Below are 19,741 nucleotides of genomic sequence, written 5' to 3'. Positions count from 1 at the left end.
ATAATACAGCTAGCTATTGGCCATATTGTGAGAGGGAGGTAACTTGGAAAGTGTGAGACAATTGGGAGACACATTCTCTTTCTCCTTTGAGATTTACACTATATTGTCTCAACTATCATTTCTCTGTGTTCTGTGCTGAACTGTTGACGGAAGAGCGCGGGGTGTCTGAAAATTACAACTGCAGAGTCTATCCCTGAAGGATTAGGGGTGAAAATGGGTATCCCCCGAATATGCTGCCAAACCACATGCTCCAGCATTTCCACCTCATGCTCTCCGAGGTATGATTCCGGATCAGACTGTGGAAAGTGTGCCCCAAGTACAGGGCAGGGGGTTCTGGAGTCAGATCAATCCCTACTAGTAGAAGGCCTTGGTATTATGGATGGAAGGCAGAGGGGATAGGAGGTGAGTAGGAGATCTAAATTAGGAGTTGGGGGCGGGAGCCTTCATAAGGAGTTTAATTTCCTGGGCACATAGTTTTAATTATACCCCTTCTACACTGAATTCCTTTGGGTTTCTTCCAAATCCTTCCGTATAGTCTGATCTACCTGGAGGATATTGTGGGGTGGTTTCTTGGCGGACAACGAGGTCAAACTTCCCCTGGTGCCTGAGGAGAGGGAAGTGGAGCTGTAGGCAGTGGCTGGGGGTGGGGTTGGGGGTGGGGGTAAGGAGGGATGCCCCCCAGGACAGTCAGGGACAGGGCTGAAGAACTACTCACAGGAGAGTTAGCAGATAGAAACTCTGGCTTCCTGATATTTACCAGGAAACAAGAGAACCGAGTCTGGAGGCTGTCAGTAGTGGTCTGCACAGGGTGAGGAACACCGGTAGGAGACTGTGAGCCAAAGAACGGAGCTGTTGACTATAGTACTCTGCACGATTGTCCTGTGACACTGAGCAGGTCTGCCTGTGCCATGTTTTGCTGTGGGACAAAAAGAGGCCCAGAATGTTACAATATTCTGAGATTGCTTTATAAGAACTGCCTCCCTGGAAGGAAGGAGAGAACTCCTCCGACGGTTGGGCGGTCCCACAGACAGAGTGTCTTAGCACATCAAAACATAGAACTTCTTTTCTTAATGATTATGACCTTAGATCCCTTCAGAGTGTCCCCTGGTTTCAGCAGAGGAGAAAGATAACACTGAGATAAAGCAAACAGATGCTATGCTACCCCATAAGGAAAAGGTGGCCCCTGTAATTCTAAGTCAGCAAACTTGCAAAGGGCTCTTTGAAAAAGCAATTAACATGTCTTTGAAAAAGCTTACACTGTTAGCCAAGTAAGTCACTAGGGATCTATTTTATTTCTAGCCGTTTATCTCTTTCTCTAACCACTCACTACTCTTATCTACTCAAACTGCTATATTATTTTAGAGGGGCCAATTTCTTCCTCTCAAGTAGCAATCTCTTTCTATAGCTCCTAGATGAGTGTTAAGTGTGAGTAGCAGGGACTCTATGAAGAATTGTCTGTATTAATTTGAGGATATTTATGAAAAAATAATAGAATGCATATGATCTAGTATTAAGCCACAGATTAAAAGCAGAAACATGTCGCCACCTTTACCTATCTGGCAGCTGTCAATAACTATTTGTGGTACTGAATTAAGAAATGGTCAAAATTTTAAGTAAAAAGAAGCTGATAGTGTAAAATTTACTTCGGGCAGTGTTAACAATTCTTTATTTTTTATTTGACCAATATGAATGAAACGCACAGCGGAATCAAGGGGCTGGGCCTCTTCTTGTAGGAGTAGTTGAAATAGATGGGGGTCAACAGTTCTTTTCACATAAGAGGTATTAGCTGTCAGCACAGAGCCCAACAAGGGGCTCGAACTCACAGACCATGAGGTCATGACCTGAGCCAAAGTCAGACGCGTAACAACTAAGCCACCCAGGTGCCCCTAATTATTGTAGTTTTAAAAATCCTATTTTATCGGGGAGCCAGGGTGACTCAGTTGGTTAAGCATCCAACTTTTGATTTCAATTTAGGTCATGATCCCAGAGTCATGGAATTGAGTCCCTGGGTGTGGAGCCTGCTTAAGATTCTCTCTCTCCCCCTCTCTCTCTGCCCATCTTACATACTCGTGCTTTCGTGCTCCCACTCTCAAAAAAAAAAAGTCATGGGGCGCTTGGGTGGCTCAGTCAGTTGAGTGCCTAACTTTAGCTCAAGGTCATCATCTCACAGTTTGTGAGTTTCAGCCCTGAATTGGGCTCAGAGCCTGGAGCCTGCTTCAGATTCTGTGTCTCTTCTCTCTCTCTCTCTGTTCCTCCCCTGCTTGTGTTCTCTCTCTGTCTCTCTCAAAAATAAATAAATAAACTTAAAACAATAAAAAGAATCATATTTCATCAATTCTGTTTTTAAGTGGCAGAGCCTGATGTGGGGCTCGAACTCATGGACTGTGAGATCATGACCTCAGCCATCTGAAACTGAGTCAGATGCTTAACCTACTGAGCCACCCGCCGTTCCCATATATTTCATCAGTTTTAAGATACATGTTTTTTCCCAGTTTAAGACCTCTTAGCATCAACAGTATTCATTGATCCCTGTTGACCTCCTACAACCTGCTGTAGCTGGCATGTACAGGACATGCAGGTAAACCTGGGCATCACTATTCACATTGTCTCTTCAACAGAGTTAGGTACGTTGTTGGAAAGATACATAGCGAGTTTAGTAAATTTACCATTGTAACCACTTTTAACTGTACAGTTCAGTGGCATTAGGTGCATTTGTATTGTTGTATAACCCTCACCACCATCCATCTCCAGGACTTTTTCATCATGCCAAAGTGAAATGCTCTCCATTAAGCACTAATCCCGTTTTCATCTCCTTCCCACCCTGGTAAGCACTGTCCACCTCCTTTCTGAATTTTGACTCATCTAGGTAACTCATCTAAGTGGCTTCATACAGTATTGGTCCTTTTGTGACTGGCTTATTTCACTTAGCATAATGTCTTAAGATTAATCCATGTTATAGCATTTGTCACAAGTTCCTCCCTTTCTAAGGCTGAATGAAATTCCATTATATGTATATATCACATTTTGTTTATCCATTCATCCCCTGGTGATTTACAATGCTTCTTAAAAAGCAGCTTGCCTGAGATATGATTGACATACAGTAAACTCAGCACGTTTCAAGTATACTCTTTCTCCTCCTCTGCACACACACGTACATCCATAAAGCCATCACCACTGTATGGCATTACAAAAAGGTACAAGGGCATAGATTACATATTAGAGAAGCAAATGTTCATTGTTGGAGGAATGACCAAAATCTGATATTTTCTTGCCAGGCACCAGCAAAATATTTTGTTTATTTTTTTTTATAGAATCTTTTTTTTTTTACTGTTTATTTTTAAGAGTGAGCATGAGTAGGGGAGGGGCAGAGAGGGAGGGTACAGACGAGCTGTAGTGGGCTCCATGCTGAGAGCAGCGAGCTCAGTGCGGGGCTCCAACTCATGACCTGTGAGATCATGACCTGAGCCGAAGTCAGATGCTCAACCGACTGAGCCACCCAGGTGCCCCGTGTGAGAGATTAGATAGAGGATTAGCTATAAGGCCATAACAACTTGTTGCAGACACTTTCCTAGGCTGAGCACTGCACCCAAAAGCAAGAAGAATTGCCCAATTCTTCAGAACAAGTTTCAAAGCAATGACTTGTGTGACTGATTCGTGCATCATTATTGAGCCATCATTAAGGAGTTGATCAGTCATCTTTTAGGAGCTTCCTATGGATTTTGAACAGAAGTTGCTCAATTTCCAGAGACCAGTGATTGAGTTGGGCCCCAAACTAAAACTACAAATGTAGTCACCTACGAAATGCTACCTAAACCCTGCAGTTCTTCAACAGCCTCAAAAATTATACTGTCACTGTTAAAGGTTCCAGGGAAGGCAAGACGCTGAGCCACTGGCATTTGAGCCTGAGTAAGTGTGAAGGAGCTCTTTAAGCAAAAACATTCTAAATGACCAGAAAGCTCTGTGTCTGGCTTTCACGGCAGCCTTTGTTCTTCCTCGGCGGGTCATCAAATAACAAGAGATCCTATGACCAACAGTATCTTCGATTCAAAGAAATGTGGTAATTAGGAAAAGACATGAAAAGTAGCTTCAAGCGTCTAAGTGAGACATTTCTGGTGGTCATCTCCTTCTTGTGATGCATGGGTCTCCTTAGCCCTCAGTCTCAGGAGAACACAGGCAGAGCCAATGCGGGATGATGGGATTGCACCTGGTCTAAAGGTCCACCTGTTCCACCACACCTACATAGTCCTATTTACATAGTACTACTAGTCCAAGCTGATATATCTAAATACATTTTTTTAAATGTTTACTTTTGAGAGGGGGAGAGAGACAGGGTGTGAGTGGGGGAGGGGCAGAGAGAGAGAGGAAGACACAGAATCTGAAGCAGGCTCCAGGCTCTGAGCTGTCAGCACAGAGCTCAATACGGGGGCTTAAACACCAACAGTGAGACCATGACCTAAGCAGAAGTCGTCCACTTAACCCGACTGAGCCGCTCAGGCGCCCCATACATTTAAATAAATTTAAATGATCACTTCAGACCTGACTTGAATTTCCCATGGTCTTAATCCGTTCCTTTTCATGGGGCTTTTTTGCCTGCCTTGTCTAGGCAGAGGAAAACGGTGGTTCACCAGAAATCATCAGGGAGCTTGTGACAGAGGCTTCCATGTTTATTTTGCACAGGTACAAATAAGCATTGCCTGAGAACTGGATTTGGCATATTGTGTGAAGTAAGAGGAGTAAAGTTAAACAACCGGCTCTTCATACCTTTCAGCTACTGAATAAAAGAGCTCAGTCTCTCTCACACACCAGTGTATGCTTAACTGCCTCCCTTCTCATTGCCGGGTTTTATGCATAGCGCTCGAGAAAGGTGGAAGGTGTGTAGTTCTATTGAACCCTTCTCCATTCTGTGACAACTGTGCCATAGAGAGTGCGAAGTAGCAAACTGCCTGCAGAAAAGTGGTCTTGATAAGATCAGTTCAGCGAAGAAAAAGAAAATACGTGATTGAACTTACCAGATTCTACTTTTTGAAAATAATCCACACTGCGTTTTATTGATTGAGCCTCTATGACTGTGAAGACGTTGGGCCTTGTTAATATTCAAAACTCCCAGGAAATAGTTGGTTTGCTTTTTTATCCTTTCCCACCCTCTCCTCCCCTACCCCGCCACTCTGGAGACCAGGAAACTAAGCCTCAGAGGAGTTAAGCAACTTGTCCAGGATCTCACAGCTGTGAAGTGGGGACTGGGTGGTGATTGATGGTTGTTTTAGTGCCATAAAGTAGACATATAACATTATATTAGTTTCAGGTGTACAGCATGATGATTGAAACTTGCATACATTGTGAAATTGTCACCAGAACAAGCCTAGCAAACTCCTGTCACCTCATATAGTTACAATTCATTTCCCCAGAACTTTTAAGGACTCCCCTCTTAGCAGCTTTCAAATCTACAGTACAATATTATTAACTCCAGTCGCCAGGCTGTATATTACATCCCTGTGACTTATAACGGGAAGTTTGTACCTGTTGACCACCCTCACCCCTTTCTCCCACCCCATACCTCTTGCCTGTGGCAACCACCAATCCATTCTTTGTACTCAAGAGTTAGTTGTTTTTTTGTTTATTCAAATTCCACATATAAGTGAGATCATACAGTGTTTGTTTTTCTCTGACTTATTTCGCTTAATATAATGCCCTCAGGTTCCATCTGTGTTTTTACAAATAGCAAGCTTTCCTTTTTTATGGCTGAATGATCTTACGTTGTAGATAGATAGTAGGCGTTTTTCTTTTTTCTTTTTAAAATTGAAGTGTAATTGACATACAATGTTATGTTTCAGATGTAGGACACAGTGATTTGGCAATTCTATATATTACACAGTGCTCACCCTAAGCGCAGTTACCACCTGTCACTATACAAAGTTACTACAATATTGGGGCGCCTGGGTGGCTCGGTCGTTAAGCGTCCGACTTCAGCCCGGGTCACGATCTTGCGGTCCTTGAGTTCGAGCCTCACGTCGGGCTCTGGGCTGATGGCTCAGAGCCTGGACCCTGCTGCCGATTCTGTGTCTCCCTCTCTCTCTGCCCCTCCCTCGTTCATGCTCTCTCTCTCTCTCAAAAATAAATAAACGTTAAAAAAACTTAAAACACAGTTACTACAATATTATTAACTGTATTCCCCATGCTGTGCTTTATATCCCTGTGACTGACTTAATTTTATAACTGGACATTTATACCTCTTAATCCCTTTCACCTATTTTGCCATTCCCACAACCCTCTGGAAACCACTAGTTTATTCACTACGCTTAGGAAACTGTTTCTGGGCGCGCGCGCATGTGTGTGTGTGTGTGTGTGTTATAGGTTCCACATATAAGTGCAATCGTATGGTATTTGTCTTTTTTGTGTGTCTGATTTATTTCACTTAGCATAATACCTTCTAGTCCATCCATGTTGTCACAAATGGCAAGATCTCATTCTTTTTACGGTTGAGTAATATTCCATTGTGTGTATAGATACTATATCTTACTTATTCATTCATCTATTGATGGACGTTTAGGTTGCTTCCATATATCAGCTATTTTAATTAGTGCTGCAGTAAACATAGGGATATATATACATATATATCTTTTTGAATTAGCGTTTACGTTTTCTTTGGGTAAATTCCCAGCAGTGGAATTATTGGATCATATGGCATTTTCATTTTTGTTTTGTTTTGTTTTTTTAATTTTTTTTCCAACGTTTTTTTATTTATTTTTGGGACAGAGAGAGACAGAGCATGAACGGGGGAGGGGCAGAGAGAGAGGGAGACACAGAATCCGAAACAGGCTCCAGGCTCTGAGCCATCAGCCCAGAGCCCGACGCGGGGCTCGAACTCACGGACCGCGAGATCGTGACCTGGCTGAAGTCGGACGCTTAACCGACTGCGCCACCCAGGAGCCCCTGTTTTGTTTTTTTAAGGAACCTCGATACTGTCTCCCAGTGGCTACATCAATTTACATTCCCACCAACATAGCATGAAGATTTCCCTTTCACTGCATCCTTGTTAACTCTTATTTTTTCTGGTCTTTCTTTTTATTATTATTTTCGGGAGAGAGCATGTACATGAGCTGGTGAGAGGCAAAGGGGGAGAGACAGAATCTGAGGTGGGTTTCACGCTCAGTGCAGAGTCTGACCTGGAGCTTGATTCCATGACTGTGGGATCATGACCTGAGCCAAAGAGTCGGACACTCAACCAGCTGAGCCACCCAGATGTCCCTCTTGTCTTTTTGGTATTAGCCATTCTGACATGTGTGGGGTGATATCTCATTGTGGTTTTGATTAACATTTTCCGTTGATTAAAGATGTTGAGCATCTTTTCATGTGTCGGCCATCTCTATGTCTTCTATAGAAAAATGTCTATTCAGGACCTCAGCCTCTTTTTTAATCAGATTGTTTTTTCATGTTGAATTGTAGCACTTGTTTACATGTTTTGGATATTAACCCTTGTTAGATGTATCATTTGCAAATAGCTTCTCCCATTCAGCAGATTGTCTTTTCATTTTGTTGATGGTTTCTTTCATTGTGCAAAAGCTTTTTATTTTGGTATAGTTGTAGTAGTTTCTTTTGCTTTAGTTTCCCTTGCCTGAGGTGACATATCTAGAAAAACGTTGCTAGGCCTATGTCCAAGAGATCACTGCCTTTGTGTTTTCTGAGGAGTTTCATGATTTCAAGTCGCACATTTAGGTCTTGATTCCACCTTCTGTTTGTGTATAGTGTAAGAAAACGGTCCAGTCTTATTCTTTTCTAATTGTCCAATTTTCCCAGCACCATTTTTTGAAGCGACTATCTTTTCCCCAGTGTATATTCTTGCCTCTCTTGTCATAGATTAATTGACCATATAAGTGTGGGTTTATTTCTGGGCACTGTCTTCTGTTCCATTGATCTATGTGTCTGGTTTTGTGCTAGTACTACACTGTTTTGATGACTGTAGCTTTGTAGTATACCTTGAAATCTGGGATTGTGGTACTTCAAGCTTTGTTTTTCTTTCTCAAGCTTACTTTGGCTTTCATGGTTCTATACAACTTTAGGATTATTTATTCTAGTTCTGTTAAAAATACTACTGGTATTTTGATAGGAATTGCATTAAATATATAGATTGCTTTGGCTAGTATGTACATTATAACAATATCAATTCTTTAAGTCCATGAGCATGGTATATCTTTCCATTTATTTGTGTTGTTTTCAATTTCTTTCATCAGTGTCTTAATTTTTTTTAAATATTTTTAACGTTTTTTATTTATTAATGAGAGACAGAGACACAGAGTGTGAGCAGGGGAGGGGCAGAGAGAGGGCGACACACAGAATCCGAAGCAGGCTCCAGGCTTTGAGCTGTCAGCACAGAGCCTGACGCAGGGCTCGAACATACCAACCGTGAGATCATGACCCGAGCCGAAGTCGGTCGCTTAACCAACTGAGCCACCCAGGCACCCCAGTGTCTTACAGTTTTAAGAACAGAGTTCTTTCACCTCCCTGGCTAAATTTATTTCTAGGTATTTTATTATTTTTCATCCAATTATAAATGGGATTATTTTTTATTTTTTAAAAGTTTGAGCGAGAGAGTGTATGCGCAATTGGGGGGGGGGGTGCAGAGAGAAAGGCAGAGAGAGAATACCAAGCAGGCTTCTACCTGTCAGCATGGAGCCTAATGCAGGGTTCAGTCTCGCAAACCATGAGATCAGGACCTGAGCTGAAACCAGGAGTTGGACGCTTAACCAACTAAGCAACCCAGGCATCTCTATAAATGGGATTATTTTTAAAATTTGTCTCTCTGCTACTTTGTTACTAGTGTGTGGAAATGGAACCACACTATATATTAACCCTGAAACTTTGCTAAATTCATTTGTTCTAATAGTTTTTTGATGGAAACTTTAGGATTTTCTATATATACTATCATGTCATCTGCAAATAGAGAGTATTGCATCCTTACCAATTTAGATGCCTTTCTTGTTTTCTTGCTTAATTGCTCTGGCCAGGACTTTGAATACTATGTTGAATACAAGTGATAAGAGTGTAAATCCTTATCTTGTTCCTGATGTCAGAGGAAAACTTTTAGCTTTTCACTATTGAATATGTTAGCTGTGGGTTTGTCATATATGGCTTTAATTATGTTGCACTACATTCCTCTAAACCCACTTTGTTGGGAATTCTTTTTTTGAATGTATATCTCATTTGGTTTATTCATCTCTTTTGGGGGGGCTCTTTTTTATTTTATTTTTTATTTTTTAAAATGTACATCCAAATTAGTTAGCATACAGTGCAACAATGATTTCAGGAGTGGATTCCCTAGTGCCCCTTATCCATTTAGCCCATTCCCCCTCCAAGTAGCCCTCAGTTTGTTTTCCATATTTATGAGTCTCTTCTGTTTTGTCACCCTCCCTGGTTTTATATGATGTTTGTTTCCCTTCCCCTTATGTTCATCTGGTTTGTCTCTTAAAGTCCTCATATGAGTGAAGGCATATGATTTTTGTCTTTATCTGACTAATTTCACTTAGCATAATACCCTCCAGTTCCATCCACGTAGTTACAAATGGCAAGATTTCATTGTTTTGATTGCCAAGTAGTAGTCCATTGTATGTATGTATATGTATATATATACACACACACACACACACACACACATCACATCACATCTTCTTTATCCATTCATCCATTGTTGAACATTTGGGCTCTTTCCATATTTTGGCTATTGTTGATAGTGCTGCTATAAACATGGGGATGCATGTGTCCCTTCAAAACAGCACACCTATATCCCGTGGATAAATGCCTGGTAGTGCAATTGCTGAGTCATAGAGTAGTTCTATTGTTAGTTTTTTGAGGAACCTCCATACTGTTTTCCAGAGTGGCTGCACCGGCTTGCATTCCCACCGACAGTGCAAAAGAGATCCTCTTTCTCCGCATCCTCGCCAACATCTGTTGTTGCCTGAGTTGTTAATGTTAGCCATTCTGACAGGTGTCAGGTGGTATCTCATTGTGGTTTTGATTTGTATTTCCCTGATGATGAGTGATGTTGAGCATTTTTTCACGTGTCAGTTGGCCATCTGGATGTCTTCTTTGGAGAAGTGTCTATTCATGTCTTTTCTTCACTGGATTATTTGTTTTTTTGGGTGTTGAGTTTGATAAGTTCTCTGTAGATTTTGGATATTAACCCTTTATCTAATATGTCATTTGCAAATATCTTCTCCCATTCTGTCGGTTCCCTTTTAGTTTTGCTGATTGTTTCCTTCACTGTGCAGAAACTTTTTATTTTGATAAGGTCCCAGTAGTTCATTTTTGCTTTTATTTCCCTTGCCTCCAGAGGTGTTGAGTAAGTAGTTGCTGTGGCCAAGATCAAAGAGGTTTTTGCCTGCTTTCTCCTCGAGGATTTTGATGGCTTCCTGTCTTACATTGAGGTCTTTCATCCATGTTGGGAATTTTTATCAGAAAAGTTGAATTTTATCAAATACTTTTTTGGTATTTATTGAGATGATCTATGATATTTATCCTTCATTTTGTTATTTGGTGTATCAAAGTGATTGATTTGCAGATACTGAATCATTTTTGTATCCCTGGAACTTGATCGTGTAATGTGATTCTCTTAAAGTATTGTTGAATTTTGTTTGCTAATATTTTGTTGAGGATTTTTGCATCTGTGTTCATCATGGATATTGGCCTGTAACTTTTTCTTGTAATGTCCTTGTCTCATTTTAATGTCACAGTAATGCTGGACTCATAAATGAATTTGGAAGTGTTTCCTGCTCTTCTAACTTTGGGATAGTGTGAGGAAAAAAAGTATTCTTTAAATGCTGAGTAGAATTCATCAGGGAAACCATCTAGTCCCGGACTTTTGTTTCTTGGGAAGCTTTTGATCACTGATTCAGTCTCCTCACTAGTAATTGGTCTGTTCAGATTTTCTATTTCTTCCTAATTCAGTTTTACTGGGTTTATTTTTCTTGGAATTTATTCATTCCTTCTGGGTTGTTTAAATTTGTTCATGTATAATTGTTCATAGTACTTATCAGATATTAGCTGAATTTGTTTACCAATATTTGCTTGCCAAATAGCTTGCCTCACAACTGCACGAAGATAACCAGTAATTTAAAGTATATATTGTTTCCAGTTTGTTCCATTTTATCCATTCTATTCCACCCACATTATTGGCTACAAATACAAGTCACAATCATAGATACTGGAGATACATAATGAGTAAGATACAGTCTTTATTTGCAAGAAGGTGGCAGGCCAAATGAGCAAGGTTGTGGGGTATAAGTTCAGAGATTAAATGACTATCTAGACCACATTGTGACAGGTGCTAAAAGAGGTTGAAGTTTTAAATTGGACAATCGTGGTTTTAAGCCTTCTCCTTATAAAACAAAAAGAAAAATTAATAGACACAAATATCAGGTCTCAGCCTAGATATTACCTCTTTCAGGGGCCTTCTCTGACCCACATATTTGCAACCAAAGAACCTATCAAAGCACCTTACACAAATCTAATACCTGCTTGTATTCTCCATTTGTCTGTTAAATTCCTTGAGGTAAAGGCCTACATTCGGCTCACCAAGAATATCCTTGCATCCACCACAGGTTGAATGAACGATAAATGTCAGCTTTGTGAGGATATCATTTTAAATATATAGCACCTGGGGGCACCTGGGTGGCTCAGTCAGTTGGGCGTCTGACTTCGGCTCAGGTCATGATCTCGTGGTCCGTGAGTTTGAGCCCTGCATCAGGCTCTGGGCCGACAGCTCAGAGCCTGGAGCCTGTTTCGGATTCTGTGTCTCCCTCTCTCTCTGACCCTCCCCTGCTCATGATCTGTCTCTCTCTGTCTCAAAAACAAATAAATGTTAAAAAAAAATTTTTAAAAGAATGAATTTAAAAATATAGCACCTGTTTCCCTTGAATATCTTTCCTCCCCACAGAACTTATTACTTTAAATTTAGATTTTTAAATGTTTGGAAGTAGCAAAACTCATTTTTAAAATGAAAAACCTATTAAAAATGTCACAGGGGTGCCTGGGTGGCTCGCTCAATTAAGTGTCTGACTTCGGCTCAGGTCACAATCTCACGGTTCGTGAGTTCAAGCCCCATAACAGGCTTTCTGCTGTCAGCACAGAGCCCGCTTCGGATCCTCAGTTCCCACACCCCACCCCACCTCCCCCCCCCCCCCCGCCCGTCCTCTGCCCCTCCCCCACTGGTTCTTTTTTTTTCCTCTCCCTCTCTCACAAAGTAAATAATAAAATTAAAAAAAAAAAACTTGCAGCTTAAAAAAAAAACATGTTCTGACGACACGCTGTAGATGATCATAATTTGTTTTCTGACATTAGGAATATTTATTTTGGGGCCGGTAAATATTTATCTAGCATGACAGACGTAGTGGTTGGGTGCTTTTATGATACCTGCAGATGAGGGAGTTGAAAAAATGAGCTGCCCTCTGTCCTGGGAGTAGTGAATGGTGCTTTCCGAGGCAGTATCTTTGAATCAAGAAAACCTGGGAGTTAAGTCTGAAGGAGCCTGATGGCTGAGTGAAGGTGACTGGATTCTATTCTCTAAGCCCATGCAGAGGGAAGTTCCTGGGGATTTGTTTTTAGCAGGGAGTTGCATGGGGCAGAGTTGTGCTTCAGGGAGAGGATCTGAAGGCAGGCGAAGCTGTACTGGGGGCAGCGGAATAAGAGGCTGTGGCTGCAGAGAGCCTGACTCAACGGTAAGAAAGGACAAGGATGGAGAGCTAATCAAGGAGGAATCCAAGGGCCTTGGCAATCCGCTGAAAGACAGTTTTGCTCACTGTTGTCTCTGTGCTCAGTGCCCAGCAATAATCAGTAATTGCTCCGGACGTGCTTTACTGAACGCGTCAATTCATGTAGGTGGGAAGGAAAGAGGAAGAGCCTGAGATGTAATTGAAAAGCCTGGTCTGGGTGCCTCAGGGGACAGTGGTGTTGGCAGAGGTTTGGAACTAGAGGGCTGGAGCAGGAACCGGAGGGAAGATGGTGTATTCGGAGGGGGGCGACTGGTGTGGCCGTGGGCCCCTCTCTCCTCCCTGTGCTGTCCTTCCTGTGACCTGTACGTCTGTCACTTCTGTCTGCTTCCCCAAGTTCTATCATAGCATCTTTTTTGTGTTTGGAGGGGTTTTTGTTTAAGAAATTTATGGGTCCTTTCATGCTCCCTGGAAAAATCCTATCATCTTTGGACAGAAACTACCTCGGGAGCTCAAGAAGACCAGATGCTCAGTAAATGGGGAGAGGCGTTCTGTTCAAGTGATTTTTTTTCTCATGTTCCTCAGGTTAAGGAGAAAACTTTAAAAAAATTCTTGGGTGAAATACTTGTAAAAAGAACTCTACCTTCCTTTGAAAGCAGATGGTTGGCGTTACTGGTAATATAAATTACTTAACACGTGTGAAGAAGAAAAAACAATGGGCAACATATTCTCGCGATGATGACAGAGTCCTCTGAGGGCATTCTTTAACAAGCCCATCCAGGGGTGACTGTCTAGGGCAGAGCTTCTCACCCTTTACACTGTTGATATTTGGGGCAGGATAATTTCTTATTTCGGAGTCTGTCCTGTGCCCTGTAGGGCCTCGACTCGCAAGATGCTAACCCTCACCCCCCACCCCCAGCTCCCAGAGTTGCTGAGTTGTGACCAAAAAAGGTCTCCACATAATACCAAATGTCCCCTGGAAGGCAAAACTCTCCTGGTTGAGAACCACTAATTTAGGAAAACGAGTATTTGTTTGGCTTCCCTATTTCCTATTAGTTAAGGTCTCAGACTCCGTGAATTTCCCTGGTAATTTCCAGGTCTTTTCTGTAGAGAGGCAAATAATTTCTGTTCACTAAATGATCCTAGGACCGCCTGGGTGGTTCAGTTGGTTAAGCGTCTGACTTTGGCTCAGGTCATGATCTCAGGGTTCGTGGGTTCAAGCCCCACCTCGGGCTTTGTGCTGACAGCTCAGAGCCTGCAGCCTGCTTCAGATTCTGTGTCTCCCTCTCTCTGTGCCTCCTCCACTCGTGCTCCATGTGTCTGTCTGTCTCTCTCAAAAATAAATAATAAAACATGAAAAAAATTAAAAAAGAGAGATCCCAAATGTTACGATTTTTGTATCACCTTGGATTATTGACCGGTTTTGTATCTAAACTAGAAAATTTATTCTAACATTGCTTTATAAATGTCTACAAATAGTTTCTCAAGATGCTCCTTGAGCCAGATGTACCTTCTTCCTTCTTCTCTGTCTTAGATTATCTAATTGAGTAAGATTTTGGGGCCTGTTCAGTGTACACTTGTGGAAAGTCATATTTTTAACTTTTGTGAAAGTTATTCAAAGTTTTCAAGTTTTGTGAAAGCGATCGACTTTTCCTTTCCTGGCTGGTGTGACCTGGGGTCACCATCGTGAACTTCAGGTCCGAAGGCTGCTAGTTTTCAGATTTGGTTTTCAAGTCTCCTCTGATCTATCTCTGTGATACTTTAAAATTTTTCCTGTCTCTGTCTATTTTCTCTTCTTATCCCCATTGTCACCGACATGGCTAGGCCCTTTTCATTTGCACATGGACTTCTCTTCCCAGAATCCTCCCAGCTGGCCCCTCACTTCTAGTCCTTTCCTCCTTCCTTCCTCCTTTGGGGAACTCTGCTGTCAGATAAGGATTCTTGAACCATCCAGGCATGCTGCTCCCAAGACAAAGAGGCCAGGCAGCAGGATCAGAGAAGTTCTGTGTTGAAAGAGCTGGTCTTCCAGATTCAGGGGTACAGGTTTAGGGTTCAGGCTTAGGGTTAGAGTTTCAACACAGTGAGGAAACTGAGGCCTAGAGAAGCCAAGTAGCTGTAAAGTCACACAGTGAGGGAGAGGAATATTCTGTTACAGAGGTTGGTAATCAGTTTGAATGTGCCCTGGACAGTCCCCGGAAGTTGACTTGATGCATAAACCCCGGATATCACCCTGTTCCCCATTTGTTTCCATTGCAAAGGACAGAGCAGAAAATGGTTCCATTAATGGGTATGGAGAATGGGGTGCCAATTAATCCAAGCTTTTCTGGCCTTCATCACCACCTTCTATGTATGTGTTTATTTGGGGATTAGTCCCCTGCCTGCTTTAACCCCACAAAGGCCTGCCTTCCTTATTCTGCCACTCATCTAACTGTATAGCAGGTTCTTCCTGATGCTTCCGCACTGGGCTCCGTTTGCCTGTCGCTGTGTGTTTCTGCTAGCCCTCTGGACTCGCCAGGTACTTCTGTCTCCCTTCACAAATACCAGCTTCTAACCTCTCCTGCTTTTTGGCTTTTTCACAGAACCAACACGTGAGTAAGTCCCTTAGTTAAAAAAATTTTTCCCACGAGTATAAGTGGATCAGGTTGGTTGTTAGACCCCCTCTATCTCTGCATGATGGCACAGATGACACGAATGTATGGCATTGTGGATGGGAGCTTGACCAGAGCTCATGAGAATACATGCTTCCCCCACGACCTGAAGGTAGGGTGTGCCCATGGACACTTTCATAAGCCACACGGTAAAAGGGAAGAGTATCCCCTGCTTTTCCAAAGTTTCTGTGAAGCCACTTTGCTTTTTTGAAAGACCTACGTTAGTAGAGTAGCAGCTTTTTTTTTTTTTTAATTAATTTTTTTTTAGCAAAAGTGAAACTCCCCTTTGGATTTAACGGATACTAACGTCAGTCTTTTGTGAAAGTGAAGTGAGTGTAGTCTGAGGAAAGCAGGGGATCCCTGCATCTTACTTAAATAGCACCTGAAGTGTATGGGTTCTGCCACTCAGAACATGGCCAAGATAACTGTGTGGTCCTAGCATAATCATTGCCTCCCCTACATCAAAATATGTCCCTGATAGCTCCAAAATTTAAATGTAAAAAGCCCCTAAAAATTATTAAACGCAAATGTGAGTGAATATTTGTATGACCCTGGAGTAGAAATGGGCTTTCTATTCCATTCATTACATGAATCTCCGAAGGCAAAAGGAAAAAATAGAGAAGTTTGACCGTATCAAATAATTGTGAGTTTCTGTGTATCGAGTGTTAAGCCTAGGAAAGAGCCCCATAAAACGTAGTCAAACAACGCACTGGGATGACATAGCCACAAAAACTGAATGAAGAGTACATAACTGATAAATTCAGAGCTATGTTTTTTTTTAAGTTTATTTACTTTTGGGAGAGAGAGAGAGTATGCAAGAGAGCAGGGGAGGTGCAGAGAGAGAATCCCAAGGAGGTTCTGAGCTGCCAGCCCAGGGTCCGATGCAGGGCTTGAACTCACAAACTGAGAGATCATGACCTGAGCCGAAATCACCAGTTGGACGCCTAAACCAACTACGCCACCCAGGTGCCCCTAAATTCAGAGCTCTTACAAATTAATAATAAGTAGTAAGTAGTGTAACATAAAAATGGACAGAAAAACATTAGTGGGAAAGAAATTGAAGAAGAAATGCAAATGGCCACAAATATATGAAAAGGGGCTCAAGTTTACTACTAATAAAAGAAATACAGATGAAAACCACAGTGGGATATCACTTTTCATCTATCAGTTGTGGAAAAGACAAAAACCAAAGATAATGCCAGGTGATGGCAACGGAGAAAAAAGTATTTTTGTGGTAAATGAAGAAAATCCTGTGGGTGGTGCCAATTAAATATTTATTTTTAAATGTTTATTTTGAGAGAGAGCACACACATGCACAGGAGGAGCAGAGAGAGAGAGAAAATCCCAAGCAGGCTCTTCACTGTCAGCTCAGAGCTCAACGTGAGATTCGATCTCATGAACTACGAGATCATGTCCTGAGCTGTAATCAAGAGTTGGACATTTAACCGACTGAGCCACCCAGGCACCCCAAGAGAGTAATATTTGTTTTGTTTCCCAAGATGATTCTAAAATAGCTTTTAAAAATTCTAAAAATCCATAATACATGTGAATTCTCGACAAATTGGAAAACTGATGAGACGAACAGATAAAGAAGGTGTGGTGTGTATACACAATGGAATATTACTCAGCCATAAAAATGAAATCTTGCCATTTGCAATGATGTAGATGGAGCTAGAGAGTATAATGTTAAGTGAAATGAGTCAGAGAAAGGCCATATGATTTCACTCATATGTGGAATTCAAGAAACAAAACAGATGAACATGGGAAAAGAAGCAAGCCAAGAAACAGGGTCATAACTATAGAGAATAATCTGATGGGTGTGGTGGGTGAAAGAGGTGTTTGGAATTAGGGAGTGCATGCGTTGTGGTAAGCACCAGGTATTGTATGGAATTACTGAATCACTGTATTATATATCTGAAACTAATATTACATGGTATGTTGACTAACTGGAATCTAGATGAAAACTTCGGGGGAGGGGGGCGGGGAACCAAAACTGATGAAACAAAAAAGAGAAACTGAAAACCAGAATACTGTGGTTAATGTTGGGTGCATTCTTTTCCAGACTTCTCACCTGAACTGTGTTTTTCATAAGAAACAAGAGATGCTGTGATAGTGTGGGGATGAGGGAGGCGGTGGTAGGATGGGAATTAGAGCTCCTGTATACTCTACAGCCTTCAGACTACCTTCTCTTGACTCCCCTGAAACATGTGACTTTTTCATACCTATGATTTGAAATGTCCCTCAATTAAGAAACAGCTTCTGTGTGGGTTAGGAATTTGTGAATGACGGCTCATATCAGACCTGAAAAAGGAGTAAAGAAGGTATCTCTCTCGCTTTTATTAATGAAACCTAGAAGTAGGCAGTCAGTCCAGAACTGGTGAAATGGCTCCATGGTATTCCTTTCACCTCATGGCTTCCCCTTTCAGTGTTGCCTCAGGATCCTAGATAGCTGCTGAAGCCCCAGCCATTAAATCTGCATTCATGAGTTCCCAAAGAAGGAAAGAAGGTCTTAGCCTCTCCTTTTTAAAAAGCTTTCCTGGAAGTCCCATTTCCTACTTCAAATGATATTTTTGTTTATGGTTTCCATATAGTTAAATCTGTTTTTTTCTTTTTTTATCATTTTCTATTCTTGATATAATACTAAAAAGAAATTCCCAACTTAGGTATCATACATTTCCTGGATCTTTTGGAACTGTTTTTTCTTTTTAGGTATAAATCTGAAATGTATGTTTATAGTGTTGGGGTTGTGATCTCCCTTTCTTTTCCCAAATGGCTGTTCTAAGGAGACATTTCCTTTAACCCATATTTGTTCATCCTATGGTCACTGCCACTAGCCAAGACCCTTCTCTAGACAATGCAGGAGGCAGCCACACAGATTCTCACTCTTTTTTTTTTTTTCCTTCTAGATTTCATTAAGACCCACACTTAATTGTTTGTGCCTGTACTTCTGACCATTCCCTTTTTTTGTTTCAACCTCTGGGCCTCTTTTAAAGCCAGCGTATATTCCTGCTTGTACTCCTACGTGGCATTACAATCTGTTTTCACATATTTCTCCCACACGAGACTATGAGCACCTTGAAAGTAGAGACTGTCTTAATCAACTTTGTAACTCTAGCATCTAAAACTTAGCCTCCTCCATCAACAACTGTTACGTGGGGTGAATGGATGAAGCACTGCCATGTCACTTACCATTTATTATTGGTTCCATTTAGGTTACTTCCTAATGACACAATGGAAGGCATCTTTTTGTTTTTTTAACGTTTGTTTATTTTGAGAGAGTGAGAGTGAGTGGGGGAGGGGCAGAGAGAGAGGGAGAGAATCCCAAGCAGGCTCCTCACTGTCAGCACAGAGCCCAACACAGCGCTCTATCCCATGATCCGTGAGATCATGACCTGAGTGGAAATCAAGAGTCAGGCACCCAACTGACCGAGCCACCCAGGCACCCTGGGAGGCACCTTAATCTCATTATTAACTTGCTTCCAACTCTCTTTTTTGGTAGGCTATTTCTGAGAAAGTTTCCTAAGCAAAATTAATCCCTTTTAAAAAAAAAAAACAAAAAACATTGTTTTTTTTTAACATTTATTCATTTTCGAGAGACAGAGTGTGAGTGGGGGAGGGGTAGAGAGAAAGGGAGACATAGAATCTGAAGCAGGCTCCAGGCTCTGAGCCGTCAGCATAGAGCCCGACTCGGGACCCAAACTCCTGGACTGCGAGATCATGACCTGATCTGAAGTTGGACTCTTTTTTTTTTTTTTTTTAATTTTTTTTTTCAACGTTTATTTATTTTTGAGACAGACAGAGACAGAGCATGAACGGGGGAGGGGCAGAGAGAGAGGGAGACACAGAATCGGAAACAGGCTCCAGGCTCTGAGCCATCAGCCCAGAGCCCGACGCGGGGCTCGAACTCACAGACCGCGAGATCGTGACCTGGCTGAAGTCGGACGCTTAACCGACTGCGCCACCCAGGCGCCCCTGAAGTTGGACTCTTAACCAGCTGAACGACTCAGGCATCCCAAAAGTAATCCCTTAAATGCAGTTTGGATTTCAGTTAGTTTCAGCTTGGTGGCATTACGTTTTGGGGCATAGCTGACTTCAGGGAGTCTCTACCTGTTAATTCCAAGAATTACAATTGATGCTCGAACAATACAGGGAGTTAGAGGTGCTATCTCTCCCCATCACCCAGTCAAAAATCCATGTAAAACTTCTGACTCCCCCAAAACTTAATAGCCTATTGTTGACCAGAAGCCTTACCAATAACATAAGTCAATTAACACACGTTTTATATGTTCGGTGTACTGGATTCTCATAATAAAGTAAGCTAGAGAAAAAAAATGTTATTGAGAAAATCATAAGGAGAAAATACAAATACTGTACTGTAAAAAAAAAAAAAAAAAA

The 19,741-nt window shown here is 41.7% G+C and overlaps 1 protein-coding gene and 1 non-coding gene across 4 annotated transcripts in view; both read left to right on the top strand.

Moving 5' to 3' along the window:
- Positions 1-19,741, top strand: part of GCNT3 (glucosaminyl (N-acetyl) transferase 3, mucin type) — a 73,819-nt gene that overhangs the window by 45,902 nt on the left and 8,176 nt on the right. Inside the window, exon 1 of one of the 3 annotated variants that reach the window (XM_045449573.1) lies at positions 12,359-12,534. The exons of 1 other annotated variant lie outside the window; for it this stretch is intronic. The gene's annotated coding sequence lies outside the window, so the exon portion shown is untranslated. One more of the 3 variants, XM_045449574.1, reaches the window with a different exon arrangement.
- On the top strand, positions 13,849-13,933 carry TRNAQ-UUG. Its single transcript has one exon. It is a non-coding gene; the product is annotated as a tRNA-Gln (tRNA).

Source organism: Leopardus geoffroyi, chromosome B3, assembly GCF_018350155.1.
Source record: "Leopardus geoffroyi isolate Oge1 chromosome B3, O.geoffroyi_Oge1_pat1.0, whole genome shotgun sequence".
Lineage (NCBI taxonomy): Eukaryota > Metazoa > Chordata > Mammalia > Carnivora > Felidae > Leopardus > Leopardus geoffroyi.
Note: the sequence above shows the minus strand (reverse complement) of the source record. Positions and strands in the feature narration are given on the sequence as shown.